Below are 27,008 nucleotides of genomic sequence, written 5' to 3' on the forward strand. Positions count from 1 at the left end.
CATTATTAGTACCCCTTATACATATAATGCCCACTGTAGTAGTGTCTCTTACACATAATATCCACAGTAGAGTTCCTTATACACATAATGCCCATAGTAGTGCCCCTTATATACATACTGTCCACAGTAGTGACCCTTATACACATAATGCCCACATTAGTGCCCCTTACTCACATAATGCCCCTTATACACATAATGCCCACAATAATACTGCCCCTTATACACATAATGTCCAAAGTAGTGCCCCTTACACATAATATCCATAGTAGTGTCCTTTATACACATAATATCCACTGTAGTGCCCCTGGGATGAAGTCGGGAAGCCAACGGTCTAAATGCCGACCACCGGCTTCCCGACTGTCTAATCCTGGCAGGGGTCTAATGACAGGCATTGAGATCCCGACACCTGTCATTTTACCTATGCTGAGAGCCCGACACCCGGCATACTGATTGAAGGTAAGCTGGGCGCCGGGCACGGACAGCCATGGGGGGGGTTAAGTTAGGGGCTCCCAGGGAAGACTTAGGGTTAGGCACCCCTCTGGGTTAGGGTTAGGCTAGGCAAACGGGGTTTTAGGGTTAGGCACCCCGGGAGACTTAGGTTTAGGCTGCGGGGAAGGGGGGGGTTAGGTTTAGGCACTTACATGGGGAGGTTAGGGTTAGGCAGTTGGGTGGGAGGTTAGGGTTAGGCACCCCTAAGGGTAGGTTAGTAAATAGTTAAAATACTTACCTGTTGGGAACTGTCAGAGTTCAGCCGGGGATCAGCCGTCCCTTACCTTCCCGCCGGCTTCCTCTGTCTTCCCGGGCAGTCGGGCGGCTCGTGCGGCGACGTGGGAGGTGCTGAACATTCTCCCTGATGCTGTGTCCCGGGCGGCCTGGTGTGCAGGGATCGGAGTCCCTGTCATGGGCGCCGCCATGACACTTCCTTCTCTGACTGCCCTTCCTCCCCTGACAGTCTGGCCGGTCAGCTGACGCTGTGGACCAATCAGTGGGCTTCCAGGGGTATATTTCCAGTTCCTGTGTATCAGGTAGTTGCCTGAACAACCATTGTCGCTGCTAGTGTTACTAGTGGTCTCTCGTTCCAGGTTCCCTTGCTTCCAGTGATCTATTCCTGTGTACAGCTATATCGTTTATCTCACCAGTGCTTTACCACCTCAGCCTGTGAGCAGCTATATCATCCATCTCACCAGTGCTTTACCACCTCAGCCTGTGTGCAGCTATATCATTCATCTCACCAGTGCCTTACCACCTCAGCCTGTGTGCAGCTATATCATTCATCTCACCAGTGCCTTACCACCTCAGCCTGTGTGCAGCTATATCATTCATCTCACCAGTGCTTTACCACCTCAGCCTGTGTGCAGCTATATCGTCAGTGCGTTACCACCTCGCCTGTGTGCAGTATACCTCCATTCCACCAGTGCATTACCACCGCCACCTGTGTGCAGTATACTATCCATTTCACCAGAGCTTTACCATCACAGCCTGAGTGTAGTTATATGTACCCACCTCTCCAGCATTGTACTCTCTGGCTGGCTCCAGTGCCACTACCCACCTCGTTACTGGACTCTGAGGTCCCTACCTACGTGTTACAGTATTGCATCGTGGTGCACTCTTTCTGACCGGCAACCCGGTAGAGTGTGTCCACAGTGCACACTTCCTTGTACCTCAAGTACAGTGTCCCTACGTGCCCCTTACTGGCACCGACCCTTTGGGCCACGAGTGTTCATCTCTCCTTTTTTCCCGCAGGCTTTGGTCACCTAGTCAAAGGACCGCGACCTGCTTACGAGGTGCAGCTCAAGCCCATATCCCGATTGGTGGGGTCACTGGCGAACACCATCTCGTGGGTTAGATTCCGCACCTTTGACTAGGTCTCGCCAATGACCAAGACCCGTGGATGCGGAGGTCGTACATTCAGGCCCCTCGCCTCCATTTCCTCCCGCAGCCTCAGGCCTCAGCTTCCAGAAAGCCGCCTTCCAGCATGACAGTTTGTTCAGGCCCAATGGAAGCTACAGGCTCCCCAGGTACTGGGAATCTCCAGGAGCTAACGGCTCGCATGGATAACCAAGAGGGGGCACAGCAACATGTGGCCCAGTACCTACAGGAATTATCTGGTCAGCTCCTGTCTATTCAGAACACTCTGGCAGCTATGTCTCATGCTCCACCTTCTGTCGCTCCTATGGTTTCTCCTGTATTACCTACGGGGGTCGTTCGTTCCTCAAAAATCCCGTTTGCACTTGGCTACTCCCGAGAGGTTCGACGGTACGCCTCAACAATGTCGTGGTTTCATAAACCAATGTGAGATCCAGTTCGAATGCCTACCCCAGAATTTCCCTACCTCCCGGTCTAAGGTGGCCTATGTAATTTCATTACTAACCGGGGCAGCTCTGGATTGGGTCTCCCCCTTGTGGGAACGAGCAGATCCACTCGTATCTAGATATGAAGATTTTGTGGCCGCTTTCAAAAAGATCTTCGATGAACCCGGGAGATCTGTCTCTGCTTCTTCAGATTTGTTTCGTGTCCGTCAGGGTACCCGGTCCATCGGGCAATATGTAGTACAATTTCAAACACTGGCGTCCGAACTAAAATGGAATGAGGAAGCACTGAGGGCAGCCTTCCTACATGGTTTATCTGAGAGGATGAAGGATGAATTGGCATCTAGGGATTTACCTCCCACCTTCTCGGATGTCATATCCCTCTGTATAAAAATTGACCTTCGCCATAGAGAGCCGTGGGGAAATAGGGGGCGTGGAGATCATCCTTGGGATTGCCCATCCTTGGGAGGTAATGCCTCTCCTTCCTTCCCTAGCAGTGAGGAGCCGATGCAAATTAACAGATCCCGGTTAAGTACCGCCGAACGGAACCGGCGTTTTCAAAATAAATTGTGCTTGTATTGTGCTGCTCCGGAGCACATATTAAAGAATTGTCCCGTATTGGTGGGAAACGCGAAACCCTAATTGATGTTGGGAGCATGCAATTGGGGGTATTTCTGACTCCTCCCAAATAAATGACAGTTTATTGCCTGTGTCGCTTTCCTACCGGTCCAGGACAACGATGGTTAAAGCCCTTGTGGATTCTGGGGCTGCCAGCAGTTTCATTTCTAAGTCACTGGTCCAGACCCTAGGCATTCCGGTGGTTCCATTGCCAAACAGGTTATTGCTCTCTGGTGTAGATGGCAAGACCTTGCTAGGGAGATCTATTTCCTCTAAAACCCTGCCAGTGTTCCTCCAGATTGGATGTCTGCACCAGGAGACAATTGAATTTTTTGTTCTTCCCGACTCAGCCTATGAACTAGTTTTAGGCCTCCCCTGGCTACAAAAGCACAACCCCACGTTTGAGTGGTCCAGTATGCAGATTTTATTGTGGGGTCCAAGTTGTTTCCATGGATGTCTCGCCCAAGTACTCCCTGTCCGCACTAACACGGTGTCCTCCAGTGGAAATATAAGCTTCCCCCGTCTGACAAGCCCAATTGTTCCTCTGTTCCCGGTCTTCCAGCAGCTTATTAAGATTTTGCCGATGTATTTTGCGAACAGGCTGCGGATAAACTTCCACCTCATCGTTCCTGGGACTGTGGTATTGAGCTCCTGCCAGGGAAGAACCCTCCTCGGGGTCGAACCTACCCATTATCAGTTCCTGAAACAGCCGCTATGGCGGCATATATAAAAGAAAATCTAGCTAAGGGGTTTATCTGGCCCTCCACTTCTCCAGCAGGGGCAGGGGTTTTTTTTGTTAGCAAGAAAGATGGCGGGCTTCGGCCTTGTATTGACTACCGTGGTCTCAAACAGATTACTGTAAAGAATCGATATCCTCTGCCTCTGTTTCCAGAGCTTTTTGATAAAGTTCGCAGGGCCTCTTTGTTCACCAAACTTGATCTGCGGGATGCGTATAATTTAATTCGTATTAAAGCTGGAGATGAGTGGAAGACCGCTTTTAACACCAGAGATGGCCACTTCGAATATCTCGTAATGCCCTTCGGACTCTGCAACGCCCCAGCGATATTTCAAGGTTACGTGAACGAGATTTTCTGGGATGTCCTCTACAATTTTGTTATAGTCTATTTGGATGATATTCTAATTTTTTCCAAAACTTGCATGTCCGCGAAGTCTTGTCCCGCCTTCGGAAGCATCACCTTTATGGAAAAATATCCAAATGCCTTTTCGAACAAAATGCGGTACCCTTCCTAGGGCACATAATTTCTGGAAAGACCCTCCGGATGGATCCGGAGAAGTTAAAAGCCATTTCTGACTGGCCGTTACCTAAATCCTTGAAGACTACTCAACGCTTCTTGGATTTTTCGAATTATTACTGGCGGTTTATACCAAATTTCTCCACACTGGTGTCACCTATCACAAATCTCACAAAGAAGGGGGCCAATCCCATTCGCTGGCCAGATACTGCCATCCAAGCCTTCCAAAAATTAAAAGAAGCCTTCTCCACTGCACCTATCCTGTGCCAACCCCAATTGGACAAACCATTCACAGTTGAGGTAGATGCTTCTTCAGTAGGGGTAAGGGCAGTACTGTCTCAAATCTCAAGTGATGGAAAGTACCATCCCTGTGGGTATTTTTCTCATAAGTTTTCCTTTGCCAAAAAGAACTACGGAATTGGTGACCAGGAACTACTAGCTATGCGGTTAGCTTTAATGGAATGGCGGCATTTGTCGGAAGGAGCCAACTTTCCAGTTACCGTGATCACGGATCATAAAAACTTAATCTACCTCCAAATGGCTCACCGTCTAAATGCTAGACAGGCCCGTTGGTCCTTGTTCTTTTCAAGATTTAATTTAAAACTTCAATTTCGTCCTGGCAGTCTAAACAGAAAAGCTGACGCCCTCTCACGGTCTTTCTTGTCAGGCACTCAGGAAGAGAATCTTCAACGTTCCCGACCAATTTTAGATCCTGTAGTCTTTGTCTCTACTCAGATTTTGACTCTTCCCCCAGGGAAAATTTTTGTGACCCCAGAACTACGGGGAAAATTACTAACTTGGGTTCATAGCTCTCTGTTTGCTGGCCATTCCGGCATCCTCAAGACTTACAAGTTCCTTCAGCATTCCTATTGGTGGCCCACAATGAAAGGGGATATTCGAGAATTTATTCTTTCATGTGTAAAATTCGCTCAGCATAAGACTCCCCGCAAGAAGGCAGCAGGTCTCCTGCGACCCCTGTCCATTCCTAATATGCCTTGGACCCATACATCCATGGATTTCATCTCTGAACTACCATGCTCCCAAGGATACAATACCATATGGGTAGTGGTGGATCGCTTTTCTAAAATGGCACACTTTATTCCATTAATGGGTCTCCCTTCTGCTCCGCAGTTGGCAAGAGTCTTTATTAAGGAAATACTTAGGTTGCATGGACTTCCTAAAGAGATCATTTCCGACCGCGGAGTTCAATTCGTAGCTAAATTTTGGAGAGCCTTATGTAGCCGCCATGACACTTCCTTCTCTGACTGCCCTTCCTCCCCTGACAGTCTGGCCGGTCAGCTGACGCTGTGGACCAATCAGTGGGCTTCCAGGGGTATATTTCCAGTTCCTGTGTATCAGGTAGTTGCCTGAACAACCATTGTCGCTGCTAGTGTTACTAGTGGTCTCTCGTTCCAGGTTCCCTTGCTTCCAGTGATCTATTCCTGTGTACAGCTATATCGTTTATCTCACCAGTGCTTTACCACCTCAGCCTGTGAGCAGCTATATCATCCATCTCACCAGTGCTTTACCACCTCAGCCTGTGTGCAGCTATATCATTCATCTCACCAGTGCCTTACCACCTCAGCCTGTGTGCAGCTATATCATTCATCTCACCAGTGCCTTACCACCTCAGCCTGTGTGCAGCTATATCATTCATCTCACCAGTGCTTTACCACCTCAGCCTGTGTGCAGCTATATCGTCAGTGCGTTACCACCTCGCCTGTGTGCAGTATACCTCCATTCCACCAGTGCATTACCACCGCCACCTGTGTGCAGTATACTATCCATTTCACCAGAGCTTTACCATCACAGCCTGAGTGTAGTTATACGTACCCACCTCTCCAGCATTGTACTCTCTGGCTGGCTCCAGTGCCACTACCCACCTCGTTACTGGACTCTGAGGTCCCTACCTACGTGTTACAGTATTGCATCGTGGTGCACTCTTTCTGACCGGCAACCCGGTAGAGTGTGTCCACAGTGCACACTTCCTTGTACCTCAAGTACAGTGTCCCTAAGTGCCCCTTACTGGCACCGACCCTTTGGGCCACGAGTGTTCATCTCTCCTTTTTTCCCGCAGGCGTTTGGTCACCTAGTCAAAGGACCGCGACCTGCTTACGAGGTGCAGCTCAAGCCCATATCCCGATTGGTGGGGTCACTGGCGAACACCATCTCGTGGGTTAGATTCCGCACCTTTGACTAGGTCTCGCCAACGACCAAGACCCATGGATGCGGAGGTCGTACATTCAGGCCCCTTGCCTCCATTTCCTCCCGCAGCCTCAGGCCTCAGCTTCCAGAAAGCCGCCTTCCAGCATGACAGTTTGTTCAGGCCCAATGGAAGCTACAGGCTCCCCAGGTACTGGGAATCTCCAGGAGCTAACGGCTCGCATGGATAACCAAGAGGGGGCACAGCAACATGTGGCCCAGTACCTACAGGAATTATCTGGTCAGCTCCTGTCTATTCAGAACACTCTGGCAGCTATGTCTCATGCTCCACCTTCTGTCGCTCCTATGGTTTCTCCTGTATTACCTACGGGGGTCGTTCGTTCCTCAAAAATCCCGTTTGCACTTGGCTACTCCCGAGAGGTTTGACGGTACGCCTCAACAATGTCGTGGTTTCATAAACCAGTGTGAGATCCAGTTCGAATGCCTACCCCAGAATTTCCCTACCTCCCGGTCTAAGGTGGCCTATGTAATTTCATTACTAACCGGGGCAGCTCTGGATTGGGTCTCCCCCTTGTGGGAACGAGCAGATCCACTCGTATCTAGATATGAAGAGTTTGTGGCCGCTTTCAAAAAGATCTTCGATGAACCCGGGAGATCTGTCTCTGCTTCTTCAGATTTGCTTCGTGTCCGTCAGGGTACCCGGTCCATCGGGCAATATGTAGTACAATTTCAAACACTGGCGTCCGAACTAAAATGGAATGAGGAAGCACTGAGGGCAGCCTTCCTACATGGTTTATCTGAGAGGATGAAGGATGAATTGGCATCTAGGGATTTACCTCCCACCTCCTCGGATGTCATATCCCTCTGTATAAAAATTGACCTTCGCCATAGAGAGCCGTGGGGAAATAGGGGGCGTGGAGATCATCCTCGGGATTGCCCATCCTTGGGAGGTAATGCCTCTCCTTCCTTCCCTAGCAGTGAGGAGCCGATGCAAATTAACAGATCCCGGTTAAGTACCGCCGAACGGAACCGGCGTTTTCAAAATAAATTGTGCTTGTATTGTGCTGCTCCGGAGCACATATTAAAGAATTGTCCCGTATTGGTGGGAAACGCGAAACCCTAATTGATGTTGGGAGCATGCAATTGGGGGTATTTCTGACTCCTCCCAAATAAATGACAGTTTATTGCCTGTGTCGCTTTCCTACCGGTCCAGGACAACGATGGTTAAAGCCCTTGTGGATTCTGGGGCTGCCAGCAGTTTCATTTCTAAGTCACTGGTCCAGACCCTAGGCATTCCGGTGGTTCCATTGCCAAACAGGTTATTGCTCTCTGGTGTAGATGGCAAGACCTTGCTAGGGAGATCTATTTCCTCTAAAACCCTGCCAGTGTTCCTCCAGATTGGATGTCTGCACCAGGAGACAATTGAATTTTTTGTTCTTCCCGACTCAGCCTATGAACTAGTTTTAGGCCTCCCCTGGCTACAAAAGCACAACCCCACGTTTGAGTGGTCCAGTATGCAGATTTTATTGTGGGGTCCAAGTTGTTTCCATGGATGTCTCGCCCAAGTACTCCCTGTCCGCACTAACACGGTGTCCTCCAGTGGAAATATAAGCTTCCCCCGTCTGACAAGCCCAATTGTTCCTCTGTTCCCGGTCTTCCAGCAGCTTATCAAGATTTTGCCGATGTATTTTGCGAACAGGCTGCGGATAAACTTCCACCTCATCATTCCTGGGACTGTGGTATTGAGCTCCTGCCAGGGAAGAACCCTCCTCGGGGTCGAACCTACCCATTATCAGTTCCTGAAACAGCCGCTATGGCGGCATATATAAAAGAAAATCTAGCTAAGGGGTTTATCTGGCCCTCCACTTCTCCAGCAGGGGCAGGGGTTTTTTTTGTTAGCAAGAAAGATGGCGGGCTTCGGCCTTGTATTGACTACCATGGTCTCAAACAGATTACTGTAAAGAATCGATATCCTCTGCCTCTGTTTCCGGAGCTTTTTGATAAAGTTCGCAGGGCCTCTTTGTTCACCAAACTTGATCTGCGGGATGCGTATAATTTAATTCGTATTAAAGCTGGAGATGAGTGGAAGACCGCTTTTAACACCAGAGACGGCCACTTCGAATATCTCGTAATGCCCTTCGGACTCTGCAACGCCCCAGCGATATTTCAAGGTTACGTGAACGAGATTTTCTGGGATGTCCTCTACAGTTTTGTTATAGTCTATTTGGGTGATATTCTAATTTTTTCCAAAACTTGCATGTCCGCGAAGTCTTGTCCCACCTTCGGAAGCATCACCTTTGTGGAAAAATATCCAAATGCCTTTTCGAACAAAACGCGGTACCCTTCCTAGGGCACATAATTTCTGGAAAGACCCTCCGGATGGATCCGGAGAAGTTAAAAGCCATTTCTGACTGGCCGTTACCTAAATCCTTGAAGACTACTCAACGCTTCTTGGATTTTTCGAATTATTACTGGCGGTTTATACCAAATTTCTCCACACTGGTGTCACCTATCACAAATCTCACAAAGAAGGGGGCCAATCCCATTCGCTGGCCAGATACTGCCATCCAAGCCTTCCAAAAATTAAAAGAAGCCTTCTCCACTGCACCTATCCTGTGCCAACCCCAATTGGACAAACCATTCACAGTTGAGGTAGATGCTTCTTCAGTAGGGGTAGGGGCAGTACTGTCTCAAATCTCAAGTGATGGAAAGTACCATCCCTGTGGGTATTTTTCTCGTAAGTTTTCCATTGCCGAAAAGAACTACGGAATTGGTGACCAGGAACTACTAGCTATGCGGTTAGCTTTAATGGAATGGCGGCATTTGTTGGAAGGAGCCAACTTTCCAGTTACCGTGATCACAGATCATAAAAACTTAATCTACCTCCAAATGGCTCACCGTCTAAATGCTAGACAGGCCCGTTGGTCCTTGTTCTTTTCAAGATTTAATTTAAAACTTCAATTTCGTCCTGGCAGTCTAAACAGAAAAGCTGACGCCCTCTCACGGTCTTTCTTGTCAGGCACTCAGGAAGAGAATCTTCAACGTTCCCGACCAATTTTAGATCCTGTAGTCTTTGTCTCTACTCAGATTTTGACTCTTCCCCCAGGGAAAATTTTTGTGACCCCAGAACTACGGGGAAAATTACTAACTTGGGTTCATAGCTCTCTGTTTGCTGGCCATTCCGGCATCCTCAAGACTTACAAGTTCCTTCAGCATTCCTATTGGTGGCCCACAATGAAAGGGGATATTCGAGAATTTATTCTTTCATGTGTAAAATTCGCTCAGCATAAGACTCCCCGCAAGAAGGCAGCAGGTCTCCTGCGACCCCTGTCCATTCCTAATATGCCTTGGACCCATACATCCATGGATTTCATCTCTGAACTACCATGCTCCCAAGGATACAATACCATATAAAGTCTGGGTATCCTCCAGGAACATCCGTTTGAAAGTACCCAGTATGAAGCTAGCTCCGCGCTTCATTGGTCCTTACCGTGTTCGCAAGGTCATCACCCCAGTCGCGTATAAGTTGGAACTCCCTCCTCAACTAAGAATATCCAATACCTTTCATATTTCTTTGCTGCGTCCTCTAGTGCTGAATCGTTTTCAATCTTCTGCTCCCAAGTTACCTCAAGTGCAAACTTCTCAAGGTACAGATTTCGAGGTAGGGAGGATTTTGGACTCTCGATTTACCCACTCTAACAACCTCCAATATCCCATTGACTGGAAAGGGTACGGTCCGGAAGAAAGGGCATGGATCAGGGCGACAGACGATCACGCGCCTCAAATGGTTTGAGCCTTCCATACTAGATTTCCTGGTAAACCTGGTGGGTTTCCGGTGTCCACCCTGAAAGGGGGGGGTACTGTCAGAGTTCAGCTGGGGATCGGCCGTCCCTTACCATCCTGCCGGCTTCCTCTGACTTCCCGGGCAGTCGGGCGGCTCGTGCGACGACGTGGGAGGTGCTGAGCATTCTCCCTGATGCTGTGTCCCGGGCAGCCTGGTGCGCGGGGATCGGAGTCCCTGTCATGGGCGCCGCCATGACACTTCCTTCTCTGACTGCCCTTCCTCCCCTGACCGTCTGGCCGGTCAGCTGATGCTGTGGACCAATCAGTGGGCTTCCAGGGGTATATTTCTGGCTCCTGTGTATCAGGTAGTTGTCTGAACAACCATTGTCGCTGCTAGTGTTACTAGTGGTCTCTCGTTCCAGGTTCCCTTGCTTCCAGTGATCTATTCCTGTGTACAGCTATATCGTTTATCTCACCAGTGCTTTACCACCTCAGCCTGTGTGCAGCTATATCGTCCATCTCACCAGTGCTTTACCACCTCAGCCTGTGAGCAGCTATATCTTCCATCTCACCAGTGCTTTACCACCTCAGCCTGTGTGCAGCTATATCATTCATCTCACCAGTGCCTTACCACCTCAGCTTGTGTGCAGCTATATCATTCATCTCACCAGTGCTTTACCACCTCAGCCTGTGTGCAGCTATATCGTCAGTGCGTTACCACCTCGCCTGTGTGCAGTATACCTCCATTCCACCAGTGCGTTACCACCGCCACCTGTGTGCAGTATACTATCCATTTCACCAGTGCTTTACCATCACAGCCTGAGTGTAGTTATACGTACCCACCTCTCCAGCGCTGTACTCTCTGGCTGGCTCCAGTGCCACTACCCACCTCGTTACTGGACTCTGAGGTCCCGGAATTGGTATGAAATACATCAGCGGCAGCCCGATAGGAGCAGAGTGCGATGCAGCGGAAGCCCGACAGCACTGGAAATCCTGATCGTGGCTAGGTAAGTATCTACTAACCTAACCCCCCTAACCCTAACCCTCCTTAGGGGTGCCTAACCCTAACTTCCCCCCCAAGTGCCTAACCTTAATCCCCCCTCTAAGTGCCTAACCCTAACCACCCCCTTCCCCGCTGCCTAAACCTAAGTCCCCCGGGGGGGTGCCTAACCCTAAGTCCCCCCCGGGGGTGCCTAACCCTCCCTCCCCCTAGCCTAACCCTAACCCTACCGGGGGGGTGCCTAAACCCTAAGTCCCCCCCGGGAGCACTAAACCTAGAAGGCTGTCCGCTCGCGGCGCCCGGCATTAGGGAAATGCGGGCGTCTACATCTAGACGCCCGGCATTTCACCCTTGCCGGGATAAGACAGTCGGGAAGCCGGCTGCCGGTATTTAGGCAGTCGGCTTCCCGATTGCCTCCCGAGGTCCCTACCTATGTGTTACAGTATTGCATCGTGGTGCACTCTTTCTGACCGGCAACCCGGTAGAGTGTGTCCGCAGTGCACACTTCTTTGTACCTCAAGTACAGTGTCCCTACGTGCCCCTTACTGGCACCAACCCTTTGGGCCACGAGTGTTCGTCTCTCCTTTTTTCCCGCAGGCTTTGGTCACCTAGTCAAAGGACCGCGACCTGCTTACGAGGTGCAGCTCAAGCCCATATTGGTGGGGTCACTGGCGAACACCATCTCGTGGGTTTGATTCCGCACCTTTGACTAGGTCTCGCCAACGACCAAGACCCGTGGATGCGGAGGTCGTACGTTCAGGCCCCTCGCCTCCGTTTCCTCTCGCAGCCTCAGGCCTCAGCTTCCAGAAAACCGCCTCCCAGCATGACAGGAACTTCACTGCTAGTCTTCCAGTGTCGGGATTTGAACATGCGTCCGGCGGTATTTCATACCGATCCCGTGCCCCTTATGCACATAATGTCCACAGAAGTGCCCTTTATACACATAATGCTCACAGTAGTAGTGCCCCTTACACATAATGTCCACAGCAGTGTCCCTTACACACATAATGCCCACGGTAGTGCCCCTTATACACATAATGCCCACAGTAGTGCCCCTTACATATTATGCCCACAGTAGTAGTGCCCCTTATGCACTTAGGGCCCGATTCAAACCCAGACGCTAAGAAGCGTTCGCTCGTAGCTGGCCAATTTTTGCATTCTGTGCATGCATTCTGTGCATGTGACAACTCAGCTGAATGAGTGACAGGTCAAGCCATTTTTGGGTGGTAACAGGGGCAGGCCACTAGAAACGGGGGAGTAGAGGTTCAAATGCAGGCGTTTCAGAGGTGTGCATAATTAACAGGCAGCGTCATAGTACACGTCACCTGGTTGTATTTCACACTGAAGTGATCGCAGTGCTTGCGGTAGGGTATAGTCTACTTCAAGCGCTGCGTTCGCTTCCGACGGTACCCGATGTACCGATGGTTGCATACACTTCCTGGAGATGAAGTGCGCTAGTTGGCGTCTTAAGACAGGCTGGTGGGTGTCTGCATACGCAAAGCGATCGCACACCAAGACATAGATGGCGTGCTTATGCCTTGCCGTGCGTTCGCCTGCCATGCTTTCACTTAGCCGAATTTGCATACGCTGGGAATGAGCAAATGCATCTAGGGACCGACTCTGAATCGAACCCATAATGCCTACAGTATTAGTGCCCCTTATACACATAATGCCTACAGTAGTAGTGCCCCTTACATGTAATTCCCACAGTAATGCCATTTAAACATAATGTCTACAGTAGTAGTGCCCCTTATACACATAATGCCGACAGTAGTAGCTTCTGTGCCACCTGATAGCTCCTCGCGCTCTGCACTATGGTAGAGACGTCATGATGAGTCTCCTTATACACACTGCGGGAACTGGAAGGCAGATCTCAAGGGTGACAATTAAACACAATTTACTTAATTTAATAATTTTGGCGGAATTTCTCAGTAAAAAACTTTTGGCCCAGGGGTGCTGTGAAAAAAATGCTGACACTAGGGCGCCGTGATTCAAGGAAGTTTGGGAACCAATGCTCTAAACTGAAAATATGTTGTACACTGTTGCTTATTTGACTGCTTCGAATACTCTATTTTCATAGGGTATTAGTACAAAGGAAATGCAGACCTTGCATCTGTTATGCTAATTGACACATATTAATAGACTTCCCAATTTTATTTTATTATTTGTCATGTTAGTTATACTAGGAAAGCTGAACAAATAAGTATGAGATAAGAATAAGATGGTCCTTGACGTGTTCATAAACTGTGGACTGAATATACCAACTTAGTAAAGTAACAATGAAATGAGTATATAGTATTTACAGACTTCTTGCACAAACAACTTGTATACATTCCCTTGCAGGGGGTATTAAGGACTTAGGGAGTCTTTTCAGACATAATTTTGTTTGTGGGAAGCCATAGTTTTTGTCATGACATACAGCTGTACGCCTTGGGACAAAATGAATGTGCTTTAAATTTCTGCTAAACCTTGGCTTTGAATAACAAAGTCTTATTGATAGTCAGAGGATCAGAAATATCTGATGGCCCCTTTGTGGAAAATGGGGATACACTCATAGTAAAACTGATGCGCACTTACAGTTATCACAGATATGTTTACATTTTGATCAGTCTTAATTGAGGTATTTTGAGAACAGATAGACCGCGGACGCTATGACAACATTTTTGGGTTCTCTTTGTATGGTGGCATTACACATTCCTTTGCTGAGTCTGTGCTCACCCGCTTCCAGCTGTCGCTGATTATTCTTAAGTGCTACCACTTACTTAGGGGCTCATTTGTATCACATTTTGCAAAGTTATTGTTTGTTGCTTATGCTACAAATTCTGAGCATGTTGCCGTATTTAACAAAGAAAGTACCAACCACATAAACTAAAAGTGAGATGATTTGTTATATAAATGGCTCTGCTATATTTCTTGATTGCTTTTACAGATACCATAACATTAGTTTGACACTGACCTTGTGGACTTTTGGAAACCCCTGACCACTGATTGTTGTGAACCCCATTTTTCTCTTTCTTTTTGTTTGGCTTCAGCCCTGTTACCCGCACATCCTAGGTTTTTCAGCTATTTTCCATTGCTAGGTGTTCCAGCTATTTCCGCCTTGTTATTTTTTTTATCTTATTTACAACCATTGGCAGAATATCTGCATACTTCAGTTTTGTTACTTGCACATATTATTTACAAACATTGGCCAAACATCCAGCTACATCAACCTTGTTACCTACACAGATTATTCACAAGCATTTCCAGATTGTACAGCTGAAGCATTCCTGTTTCTTGCCCAGTGTATTCACAAGCATTGCCTGGATCTTCAGCTACTGTGACTTTGCCACCAGTTTGTAATCTTCAGGTACTTTTGCTACTAGTGAGCAATGCTCAATTATTGTGACTCCAATCCTGCTTAAGTCTTGTTGCCTGCATTACCTTCACTCCCAATTCCTGTCCTTCAATTTTTTCTATACAATAATTTCTATACTTGTGACCATTTGCAGTGCATTACCCATTACAAACTTTTCTTGCATTAAAATCTTCCAATATCATGACAGGTATGTCTTTTATTCTCCAGTTTGTGACAGATCAACATTTGTGACATCAGTAGTTGGGATGAGCCATTGGGTTTTTAAGAAAAGTGAACACACCTAAACTTTTGGGTTCCGAGTCAAACCGAGTCCAGTTCGAAATCACATTGGGGTTCTGAGAAGTGGCGAGTCCCGACTTGGGTCTTCTCACAATTCGCAACTCGGATTTTAAAACCAGTTCTCGAGTGTTTTGGATTGCATTTAAGTCCTTACCTTGTGGCTTCAGGTGCTGTAAGGTGGCTGAAATTTACTGGAAAACAGACAGAAATTAATGTTATTGATGTTAATAATACTATAGTAACAAAAACAGGTCCACATTTTAACTTTTTTTTCTCAATTTTTAAACAAATCAAAAATCAAAACCAAAACCGAAAACAAACAAAACATTTGAGGTTGGTTTTACCAAAACCTTTCAGGGTGCTTTTGGTAAAACCAAAACACGGGGGTCCCACACATCTGTAATCAGTACTGGCCAAGGCATATGATTGTGCAAGGTAAACCTACTATACAAGCCTTACCCTCAAATTGACTCTATCAGAATTGCCATCATAATAACTATAGCAGCTTTGCTCTAAAATTATTATACCAGTATTATTATTATCCTATTATAAATTGCTGTATATATAGGGCATCATAATGTAAATAAAAAAACAGATTATTTTACAATCTAAGTGTTACATTAATATGGTAGATAGGCTACCTTACTTATGAAATCAAGGAGGACCCCAATGGCTGGAGCACTAGAAAAAATTGGAGATGGGGAAATGGTTCTGGCACTGTCTTTAGCCTTTGGTTAGTGGATTTCTCTTATTTAAACCCCTTTCACACTGCCAGCAAATAACTCGAGTTATTGCACAATAGCGCAGCAACCCGGGTTGCTGTGCAGTGTGAAAGGGTCCAGTTGAAATAAACCGGGTCGAGCGATCTGACATTTCAAGTAAAAACCAAGGTGTGTGGCTCAATACAATCGGCGCTACAATAAAATTAAATCATACGTCCCTTATAGAAGACGTCGAAGATCTCAGTAGTGGTCTAGAATATTCTTTTCCTCATGGGCTCCAGTAAATATATGGTAACATGAAGAAAAATATATGTATGTGAAGAACAGTCTTTTTTACAACTTGTCTCAATATGCATCACATCCTCTGTGATAAAAGGGGAATAGGATGTAAGTTCAGGCGTACCCCAACTCACACTCAACAGTGCAATACTGTGCATATAAAGGGGTCTATGTACTAAGCAGTGATAAGTGACAGAGTGAAAAGTGATAAGGTGCCAGCCAATCAGCTCCCAACTGTAATTTTTCAAACACAGCCTGTGAGATGACAGTTGGAAGCTGTTTGGCTGGCACCTTATCACTTTCTTATCACTTTTTACTCTGTCACTTATCACTGCTTAGTACATAGACCCCAAAGGTTTCTTTTTCCACCACTGTGTTGTATAATAGATCCCGTGTCCAAGAGTATCACCGGAAATATTTAACAGGCGTACCCCCACTCACTGATAATTCAGGGAGGTATCAGGCACATAAAGGTATTTTTTCCCCCTTATTTGTCAAATGAAGGATCGTGTACAACTTTTACAATGGACGTCGAAGTTCACAGCAGTGGTAAAAAAACCTTCCTCCTCCTTATATTCCCCAATAAGTGTATAGTGTCATGAAAGAGACAAATATATACATGTGTAGAGCAATCTCTTACTAAGATAACTAAATGAAAAAAATGACAAAAACCTCTGTGGAAAAAAATAATAAATAAAATGTGGGTGCAGGCATACCCCAACTCACACTCTAAAGTGCAATACTATGTGTATAAAAGTCTCTTTTTCTACCGCTATGTTATAAGATACAAATCCCATACTCAAAGCAGTCACCAAAGATGTTTTTAGGAGCGTACCCCACTCACTGGTAAGTCAGGGGGGTATGAAGCACATAAAGGTATTTTTTGGATTTCAGACAATATCTGTAGGCGTAGCCTACTCACGGTATGTATAGATGGTTTGAAGCGTATCTGGGTTTCTTGACAAGCAGAAATGGAATGGTTTCGTTTGAATCGTTTTGAGTCCAGTATGGAACATGGACCAAACAATAAAAACAGAGGGTCTGATCCAGACTTGCTCGCATCGATGGTCGGCCAGTGCGCACGCGAGCCCCGGAGCGACTGAGAACTTCACTCGCTCCGGGGCTCGCTACAAAACGGGGCGGCTGTCGATGTTGAATACCAGCTCGCCCCATTTTGTAGGCGGGGAGGGAGGGTGGCTGTTGAAACGGAGGTGTTCCCGAAGGAACGCCTGCCGTTTGTGTGCGGCCCTACTGACATCATTCGTGATGTCAGTAGTGAACTTCCTGCTCTATTAGAGCAGGAAGGGGACTCGGGCTTGCAGGAACCAAGACCCTACCACAAGGGTCTCATCGCAAGCCCAATGGTCGTGAAAATCGCGACCATCGCCAGGCCGCTCGCAAAAGTTGTGGGTGGTCACCCACAGCTATGCGAGCGGCCTGGAGGTGGATTTTTTTTTTTTTCTTAAATCTGCCCTTATTCAGAGCGAGCGCTTGCAAATAGCGAGCGCCTTTGAATCAGGCCCTGAGTCCAAAAAAAGATATTAAAAAATCACTAAATCATACCTATTTTATTGTAGTTAAATAAAAGGCTGTTCACACTCCTTGTTTGTCTGGCATTTCAACCTGGGTAACGAGCAGGGTTGAACACGAGTTCAACCTAGCTCGAGGTGCGGTGCGAGGCGACCCGGGTACCGTTCACTGCATAGAGAGAGCCGTAGTTTGGAGACAATCTCATCTCCAAGCGCCGGCTCAGCAGCGATGGCTGTGACGTGATCGACTAAGCATTATTGCCAGTTCAGGCCGCCAGTCTGAAAGGGGTCTCAGCCGGGTCGCACCCAGGATCAAATCGTGTACAAATCCCGGGTGCGACCCGGCAATTGCGATGTTAAAGGGGTATAATTCTTCCAATGGGGTTCTCAAATTCCCAGTAATATATGGATGACAAAAGTGCAAAAATAGTGTGTAACCTACTACTACCTTGGTTCACAGGAGACTACATACAAACTTACCCTTTTTAAAAAGAATGGTAGGCATTGGACAAACTCTCACCGTTGTCCTAGGTGGTTATGTAAGCAATGTAAATGTCATCTGGGCTGCTGTTGGTTCTTCTGTAGTGCAGATTAGTGTATCCAATGATACTGTGCTGCCGATCTTATATAGCATACTCACCCTCAATAGGATGGAAGAATGCATTGGACATTCATTTAAAAACCCGGTGTCCATCAGTATTATAAATAATGCGATCCAATAGACCAAAGATCCAATGCCCATAAGTTTTTTAAATTGAATAAAACTAATGTAAATATACATGGCAATATACAATGAAATAGCGGATAAAAACAAAGGAAAGTATCAAATGGTGAATTAGGTAGGTGATACTAGTAAGTGGTTGTAGCAACACGTTTCACAGAACTTACATCTGCTTCCTCAGGCTGCTTCACTATAAAAAAAACTTGTCAGAGGTGGAGTAAAATATGACAAGTGTACTTAAATATGACAAGTGTAATAAAAAAAGTCACAGCACAAACAATTATCAGCATTCATTAGCAGGGAAGAAACTAGTATCATACCACTTTTACACCTAAATTCTGGGTCTGACCCGGAGTTGGAACAGGGTTCCAATCCGGATCAGACCCGGAATTTAGCCGGCGCCGACCCAGAATATTCCCGAGTCGGTGCCGTTCACACCAGAGTCGGGTCTGCATTTTCTGCCGTTGAAGTGGACGCTTGGAGATGACGTCATCTCCAAGCGCCACTGAAGCCGGACCAATCGGCCTGCATGCAGTGCTCCAGGTCATCGTGACCCGGAGCGTGCCGTTCACACTGCAGGGTTTCACTGGTTACTCCCGTGTTAAACCCTGTTACCTGGGTTGGATTGCCGGGTAACTCCACCCGGCGATCCAACCCTCTCCCCTTTTACACCAAGGAGCTACCCGAGTTAATCCTGCCCGAGTTTTAGCTCCAGTGTAAAAGGGGAATAAGTGTGGTCTAAGGGCCTGATTCAGACCCACTCGCAAGCGCTATGTGTGCGCAAGCCCCGGAGCGAGCGCAAAAAGCACTAGCTCTGGCGCTCACATCCAAAAGTGGCGGCTGTCAATGTTGATCGACAGCTCGCCCTGTTTGGAAGGCGGGGCGGGGGGGTGGCTGGGCAAACGGTGCGAACCTGCAGAAAAGCCTGCCGTTTGTGGGCGGCCCTACTGACATCACACGTGATGTCAGTAGGTGGACTTCCTGCTCTATTAGAGCAGGAAGTCCACTGGGGCTTGCGGCAACGAGACCCTACCACAAGGGTCTTGTCGCAAGCCCGATGGTCGCGATGGTCTTGACCATTGCGACCATCACCTGGCCACTCGCATAAGCTGTGGGTGGTAACCAACAGCTATGCGAACGGCCAGGAGGCCGCAACTAAAAAAACAAGCGGCCGCCCGGATTCGGAGCGAGCGCTCGCTTTTTGCGAGCGCCTCTGAATCAGGCCCTAAGTACAGTCCAAGGGTCTGGTACATTTGCAGTTAATGTAGAAAGACTTAAGAAGAAGCAGAGTCTAAATACAGTCCATGGTTCTGGCACACTTACAGGCAATTGTAGAGACATGGGCATAATAAAAAAGTAATCAGCGCTGTCCTAGCGTCTGGTACACTTTGCAGGCAATTGTAGACAAAAGGGCTTAAGCATGAGAGTAGTCAGAAACACAGCGGCCAGGTCAGTACATGGAAACGGAGAGCAGACAAGCATAGCATGATATAACAGAGCTAAACTTAAACAATAACCTAACAAATGTTTACTAGGTCCTGAAAGTCTTATGTACACCACTGGGCCAGAGAACCAAGGGTTCGAATGGTTGCCGGCACAAATACGCAGAAGGCCAGCACATACAGGCGTGTATTTATCTAGAAATGAAAAGTGTGGAGAAGTGAACCAGTGAAGAAGTTGCCCATAGCAACCAATCAGCTTTGAAGTAGCATTTGTCAAGTACAGTCTATAAAATAATAGGTAGGAGCTGATTGGTTGCTATGGGCAACTTCTCCACTGGTTCACTTCTCAACGCTTTTCACTGCTTGATAAATAGACCCCACAGTCTCTTTTTCAGCCTGCTGGCAATGTCATAATATTGTTGCGACCCATATTGCTTAGCCAGGCGAGAGGTGGCACATATACAGTGACATGTAGTGTATTCAATGGCTGGGGAGGCACACATGTCTAAACTATAAAAACACAGTTTTTCTATCAAAACTCTGGAGCACGACAGGGAGTATGATAGGGGAGGGAGTATGACAGGGGAGGCTCTGCCTCTCCTAACTACCCTGACTGCACGTCCCTGCACATATAACAAGTGAACGATATAACACTATAGACTGGCTGAGACTTCCTGGCATTAAGATGTGTGTGGGCCATTTGAAACCGTGAAAAAACAATTATCGCTTGTAGTGATGCAGAAACATTATCAGCCACTAATAATAAAGCTGCTATTTGGTAACTGGAATTTCTGCCCTGTGATAATGTGATAGAGAATGGAGTACCTTTATTGACATGAACAAACAACATCAAATGTCGATGAAATATCCAGTAAAACACAACACATAGTAAAACAAGCATTATTATGATCCACTTAAACGTCTCTCATCCATCCTGCCCTTCCCAGCACAACCCAGTGGCCGGGCTCCAGACAGCTGCAGGACAGCAGCAGGGGTGGTTGGGGGTGACACTGGTGAGATGCAGGGGGCAGAATTGAGAAGCAGGGGATAGTGGTGAGATGCAGAGGCCTGTGGTGTGATGCAGGGGGCTGTGGTAAGATGCAGGAGTGAGCAGTAGGGGCCTGTCTTGAGATTCAAGGGACTATGTTGAATATAGGATGCTGTGGTGAGTTGCAGAGGGCATTAGTGCGAAACAGGTGGCTGTTGATTGCCCCCCCTCTCAATTTGCACCCCCCTTTCCTGGATGTGCACTAGACTGTGGGGCTCACAGTGCCCACCTCCCCTGCAAATAGGCTTTTTATTTATTTTTTTGTTTTAGTGAATTATAAACTAGTCTTTGTACAAATCTTAGGGGCAACTACTGGAAATCATCACCAAATCTCCTTCCTCTTCTGTTTCTGGATCAGCCTTTCATTATTGTGCTGCTTGTTCACTGAATCCTATTTTGATTTCACCAATGTTGCACCCCAGATAATTACACCAGTATTACATCCAAAACCATGATATCAGCATCGCCCTCAAATTATTAATCTTAACTCAGTGGTTCTCAAACTCGGTCCTCAAGACCCCACACAGTTCACAGTTTCCAGGTCGCCCAGCAGCTGCACAGGTGTATTCATTACTCGCTGACACATTTTGGTGGAGTTAATTATTTCACTTGTGATTCTGTGAGGAGACCTGGAAAACATGCACTGTTTGGGGTCCTGAGGACCGAGTTTAAGAAGCTGTGATTTAACTATGGGCCTAATTCAGAGTTGGGAATAAAGAGAGAGATAGCACGTAACTGTGTACCTGGACAAACCATGCTGCAATGCATTGTGTGTAAATACATATTTTCTTTTTTGCATGTAGTGTAAATACTGGCTGCTTTTACATGTAGCCCACAAATACTGCACAGCTTTATTATTACTCTACAATTTAGATGTCAGTTTGGACACCTCCCTCCCAAATCTAAATCTCTCTGCACATTTTAAATCTGCCCCACCTGCAGTGCAGCATGGTTTCACCAAGATGATCAGTTGAGAGAGATATCTCTCTCTATTCCCAACTCTGAATCAGGCCCTATATGTAGCCAGAAAGACAGCTGGATACCTGGCAAGGTTTTTTGCAGTGAATGGGATACAGCAAACAGAATGTTGCGAATAAACCTAAAGCTGTAACTATTTTTTTCATGAAGATAAAACACCTTTATCATGTGCTTTATTTCCAGTATATGGCAACAGAAAAAGTAATAACAATTTCTAAATAATTACATTTGATTGATTGGTATTGATTTTGAATTGGTGGATATATAATTTAAATGAAACAATTAGTTAGAGTTCTCTTTTAATTTCAGAAAAGTAATGATGCGTTTAGTGATTTAATTAATATGGATACTGGAGACTGCTGTAAAACAGCTTACACTAATTATCTTATATTAATACCGAACACATCAGGACAAACAATGGGATTTGATAACCTTATCGGAAATTGGGGTATTAGTTAATGGAACTTGAACAAGTAGATTTTAATGAGCCCAATTTAATAATGAAAGGGACCATCATTGGTCAACATTAGTTAATAAAACAATTCTGTAGTGAAATAGGATGCAAAATTCACTGGATGACCTATGATGGAAATACCTGCTGTACAGATAGCCCCTTTTATATTGAGAAGTGGTCTCCCAAAGCAGACAGCACTTTATACACTCATTTTACTTCCTCTGCTTGTCTAAAGCCGGCCATACATGATACACAGGGGATCCGATGGCCAAAATATCCACACGCGGTGCAATCGAGTGGCTGTGCGCCCGATATGCCAGCACCCCCTACCCGCATAGCGCTGCTTGGGATTGCACATCGCAACCCCAGATCAACTGAACCTGCAGTAAGATCTGGAGGTACGATGTATGACCCCACAGGTGCACACACTGGGCCTGATTCAGACCCGGTCACAAGCGATGAGCGCTCGCAACCGGTCGATGGTGGCCCAGAGCGCATGCGCATGACGGACCTGCTCCATCGTGCGCATGCGCGGGACCCGGATAGCGATGGGCAATCCGTCGCTCTGGGTCTCGTACCAAAGGGGGCGAGCTGTCAATGTTGAGTGACAGCACGCCCCCTTTGGTGGGCGGGCCGGGGGAGTGGCTGCCCAAATGGAGGCGTTCCCATGTGGACGCCTCCATTTGGGGGCGGCCCCACTGACATCACGAGTGATGTCAGTGGGAGAGATTTCGGCTCTGTTAGAGCCGAAATCTCTCAGGGGCTTGCGGCAACGAGACCCTACCACAAGACTCGCGAAAGGGTCTGAATCAGGCCCAGAGTCTGCTTTATTGCTGAAATCAAAGATACCCAGATGTGATTACCATATACCTTGATGAGAGTGAGTACTGGTACGATGACTTCACCACACCTCTTCTGTTTATGTCAACATTCATCCAGTATTATCCTGGTTAAAAATAGAACACGCACAACTTATAAAGATACTGCTACAGGCTTTAAAACTGCTCCTGTCCATGTGAGTTAGGTGTGTTATCACTCATCGATCCATCGTTTATAAACCTATCAAAGATACCTTTACAGGCTTTGGTCTGCACCTGTCTTTGTAAGTCAGCTGTGTTTTTTAAATCAGAGAAATCTGTATTCTGCATATATCTGTATATGCACAAGAGGCACATTTCCTCGTACAAAATCTCAGTAGAAACCATTGGTAACATCGTTCAATCTTTTGACGTAATACAACGATGATATTTAGATATAGGATTTCACAAACTGTCACCCATTGAACTGTATGTGTGAAAATTACATACCACACATTGCATTTCCATTTGTATCTTCATGTATGAAACCGTGATCCACTGAATACAAAGAAAGGCATTTCTCTCAGAACACCTGCGGCACTAGAGGATTTACACGTTCTGTACACCATCTAAGTTAAGCATCTCTCCATATCCCCCTCCCTGTTATAGAAGGCATTGCCAGTATCTCCGCACATTCCTCCTTATTGTACATTCTATTGGGAAACCTAGTGGGATAGGTTTCCAGTGTGGATGGGCTGAAGCCTTCTTAGTACAGCGCCCTATTGTCTCTCTTTTACCTTATTTTTGTGGGAACAAACTGTTCTAGTCAATCAATTTATTTGGATATCATGACACCACAGAAATGTAATACAATGATTGATGGGTTGTATTCTAATGACTATTGGCTCAGTGCCTGATTCAGAGGTGGTTGCAAATCCCGTTGTGACTGCATCTTTATACGCAGTGACTGTTCGAAAATATGCAAATGTTATATTTGTACTGAGATGCCCACCGGAGGCCCCGCTATCTGCCCCTTTCGTACAATTACGCAACCATTGGACGCACAACAGTCAATCATTGTCATGGCCAGGGTATTTCAGCATGGCGCTAGGCGAGTGTTACCTGTGAGGTCATTGTGGCGTGGGCTGTCTGGTGGTGGAGCTGGTGTCTGGCGGGGGGCTTTGGCTGCGCGCATTGTTGTGCGGGCTTGTTGTCACTCTGCGCTGGTAAGGCCTGGCGGCGTCTCCATTCCGTTTGGCATGAGCGCCGCCATCTTGCCTTCTGGCCATGTGATGCGGCTGGCCAATCCTGATGAGTCACATTTTCCCTCCGGCCAGTAACAGCACGGCATGGGGTATTTAGGAAGGGTCAGTGCCTTCCTTCTTTGCCAGTGCAACGTGTATCTCAGCCTAGCTGAGAGGGAGTTCTCTGTGCTTATCCTGTTCCTGTGAATTCGCTGTCTGCCAGTCTGACTGTCAGCTCCTAACTTCCGCTGGGCTACCCCACTTCCTCCATCTCCCTTGCCCATACCTGAGTGCCTGAGCCTGCTGACATCCTGCGCTTCAGTTCACTACCTGCATACCTGGCTTGATTATTTTCAGTTCACTACCTGCATACCTGGTTTGATTATTTTCAGTTTCACTACCTGCACACCTGGACAGCTCTAATTGTTTCTACTTGGACATTAACCCTTTTACTCCCACCACAGAACTCTTGTGCACATTTATATATTCCTGGACTTTTATTTACTGCCACATTATATGTCTACTACCACCCCGGGTCCACAAACAACCCAGAACATAACAGTTTGCACTGGCCCCATGGAGCCGGCCACGGATCAGGATTTGTTCAGGTGCATTTCTGGTCGTTTAGAAAATCTGGAAAACATGCAGCATCAGATGGCTCAATTTCTGCAAGAGATGTCCAAGCGACAGGATAGTTTGCAAACTTCCTTTTCAACCCCTGAAGTACCAGCATCTACATCCGCATTAGCGTCTGGGAATACAGGAGGCAGATCATCTCCCCGCTTACATCTTCCTTTACCAAATAAATTTGACGGCAATCCTAAACTCTGCCGAGGATTCCTAAATCAGTGTGACATACATTTTACCCTAGCCTGACAACTTTCTAACTGCAAGAACTAAAGTGGCTTATATAGTCTCTCTGTTATCCGGCCAGGCCTTTGGAATGGGCTTCCCCACTCTGGGAGCACTCAGATCCGCTGCTGGATAATTATGCAGGCTTTGTGTCATCCTTCAGGAGGATTTTCGATGAACCTGGGCGTACTGTATCAGCATCATCAAACATCATGACACTGAGACAAGGGGTGTCGTCCTGTCAGTCAATATGCCGTGCAATTTCAATTTTAGCATCAGAGGCTCAAATGGAATGAGGAAGCCCTCACCTCGACCTTCTGGCATGGGTTGTCAGACCGACTAAAGGATGATCTAGTCACTCGAGAGCTTCCTACTAATCTGAACGACATGATTTCGTTGTGTATCAAAGTTGACCTACGCTTCAGGGAACGTCAGGCTGAAAAAAACAGAACTGACCGGCAAAGGTCATTTACCCCCTCCATTTCTACCCATCCCATTCCTTCTCCTACTGAAGAGGAGCCTATGCAGGTGAATCATACACACCTCTCCAAAGAAGAACGTCAGAGAAGAATGCAAAAGAACCTCTGTCTGTACTGCGGAGAGTCCGGTCACCTGCTGATCTCCTGCCCCCGTAAACCGGGAAATGCCAAATCCTAACTGACCCTGGAGACATCAAGTTAGGAGTTATGAACCCGTCTCCAAAAATTAAAGATTTCATGATTACCCTAGCATTGGATCTTAAACCCAAACCTGTCTTTGCTACTGCTCTACTCGACTCGGGAGCAGCCGGAAATTTCATAACGTCTAGTTTCATAGATAAATTTCAGATTCCTTGTTTGTCTCTCAACCATGCCATCTCTCTGACCTCTATAGACGGACGCCCTCTAACTAACGGGATAGTCACCAAAGAGACTCAACCAGTATTGGTCCGAATCGGGGCACTTCATTCTGAGTCCTTAAAATTCCTGGTGATATCAGAGGCCTCTCAAGAAATTGTTCTTGGTCTACCCTGGTTACGTCAACATAATCCCAGGATTGATTGGAGTTCTATGCAGATTCTGTCATGGGGTATGGACTGTCAGAAATCCTGTCTTCCAAAAATTTGACCTGTGAGAGAGACAGTTCCATTAGTTTCTTCTGCCATTCCCAAGGAATATCAGATGTTCGCCGACGTTTTCTCTGAACAACAAGCAAATATCTTACCCCCTCATAGGGAATGGGACTGTCCAATTGAATTGATACCTGATAAGTTACCACCTCGTGGTCGTACCTATCCGCTGTCCTTGCCTGAGACTCAAGCCATGACCGAGTACATCCGGGACAACCTGGCAAAGGGGTTCATTCGCCCCTCTACTTCACCTGCCGGAGCTGGATTTTTCTTCGTTGGCAAGAAGGACGGTGGTCTAAGACCATGTATCGATTATCGAGGCCTTAATGACATTACTGTAAGGAAACGATACCCTCTTCCCCTGATTACTGAGTTGTTTGATAGGGTCAAGGGCTCTGTCATTTTTTCTAAATTAGATCTGAGAGGGGCTTACAACCTCATTTGTATCCGAGCTGGCGATGAATGGAAGACCGCTTTTCATACCAGAGATGGACATTTAGAGTATTTAGTAATGCCTTTTGGATTGTGTACGCCCCTGCTGTCTTTCAAAGTTTCATTAATGAGATTTTCCGGGATCTGTTATATGTTTCGGTTGTTGTCTATCTGGATGACATACTGATTTTTTCACCCTCTGTGGCTAAACATCAAGAACATGTTAAAGAAGTTCTGACCCATTTGAGAGAAAACCACCTTTACTGCAAACTGGAGAAGTGCGTCTTTGGAGTGCCCAGTGTACCTTTTCTCGGCTATGTAATATCTGGCTCCAGTTTAGAAATGGACCCCAAGAAGGTACAAGCAATTCTGGATTGGACCCGACCTCAGACACTGAAGGCCATCCAGAGATTGTTGGGCTTCGCCAATTATTATAGACGCTTCATTAAGGGATTTTCTACACTGCTGGCTCCCATTACAGCCTTGACCCGCAAAGGTGCTAATCCTGCCCAATGGTCACCTGAGTCAGAGTCTGCCTTTCATCTTCTAAAACAGGCCTTTATCTCAGCACCAGTTCTTCGACAACCAGATCTGGACAGGCCTTTTTTGTTGGAAGTAGACGCATCATCTGAAGCTGTG

This window comes from Taudactylus pleione, unplaced genomic scaffold, assembly GCF_031769625.1.
Source record: "Taudactylus pleione unplaced genomic scaffold, aTauple2 ptg000610l, whole genome shotgun sequence".
Classification (NCBI taxonomy): Eukaryota; Metazoa; Chordata; class Amphibia; order Anura; family Myobatrachidae; genus Taudactylus; species Taudactylus pleione.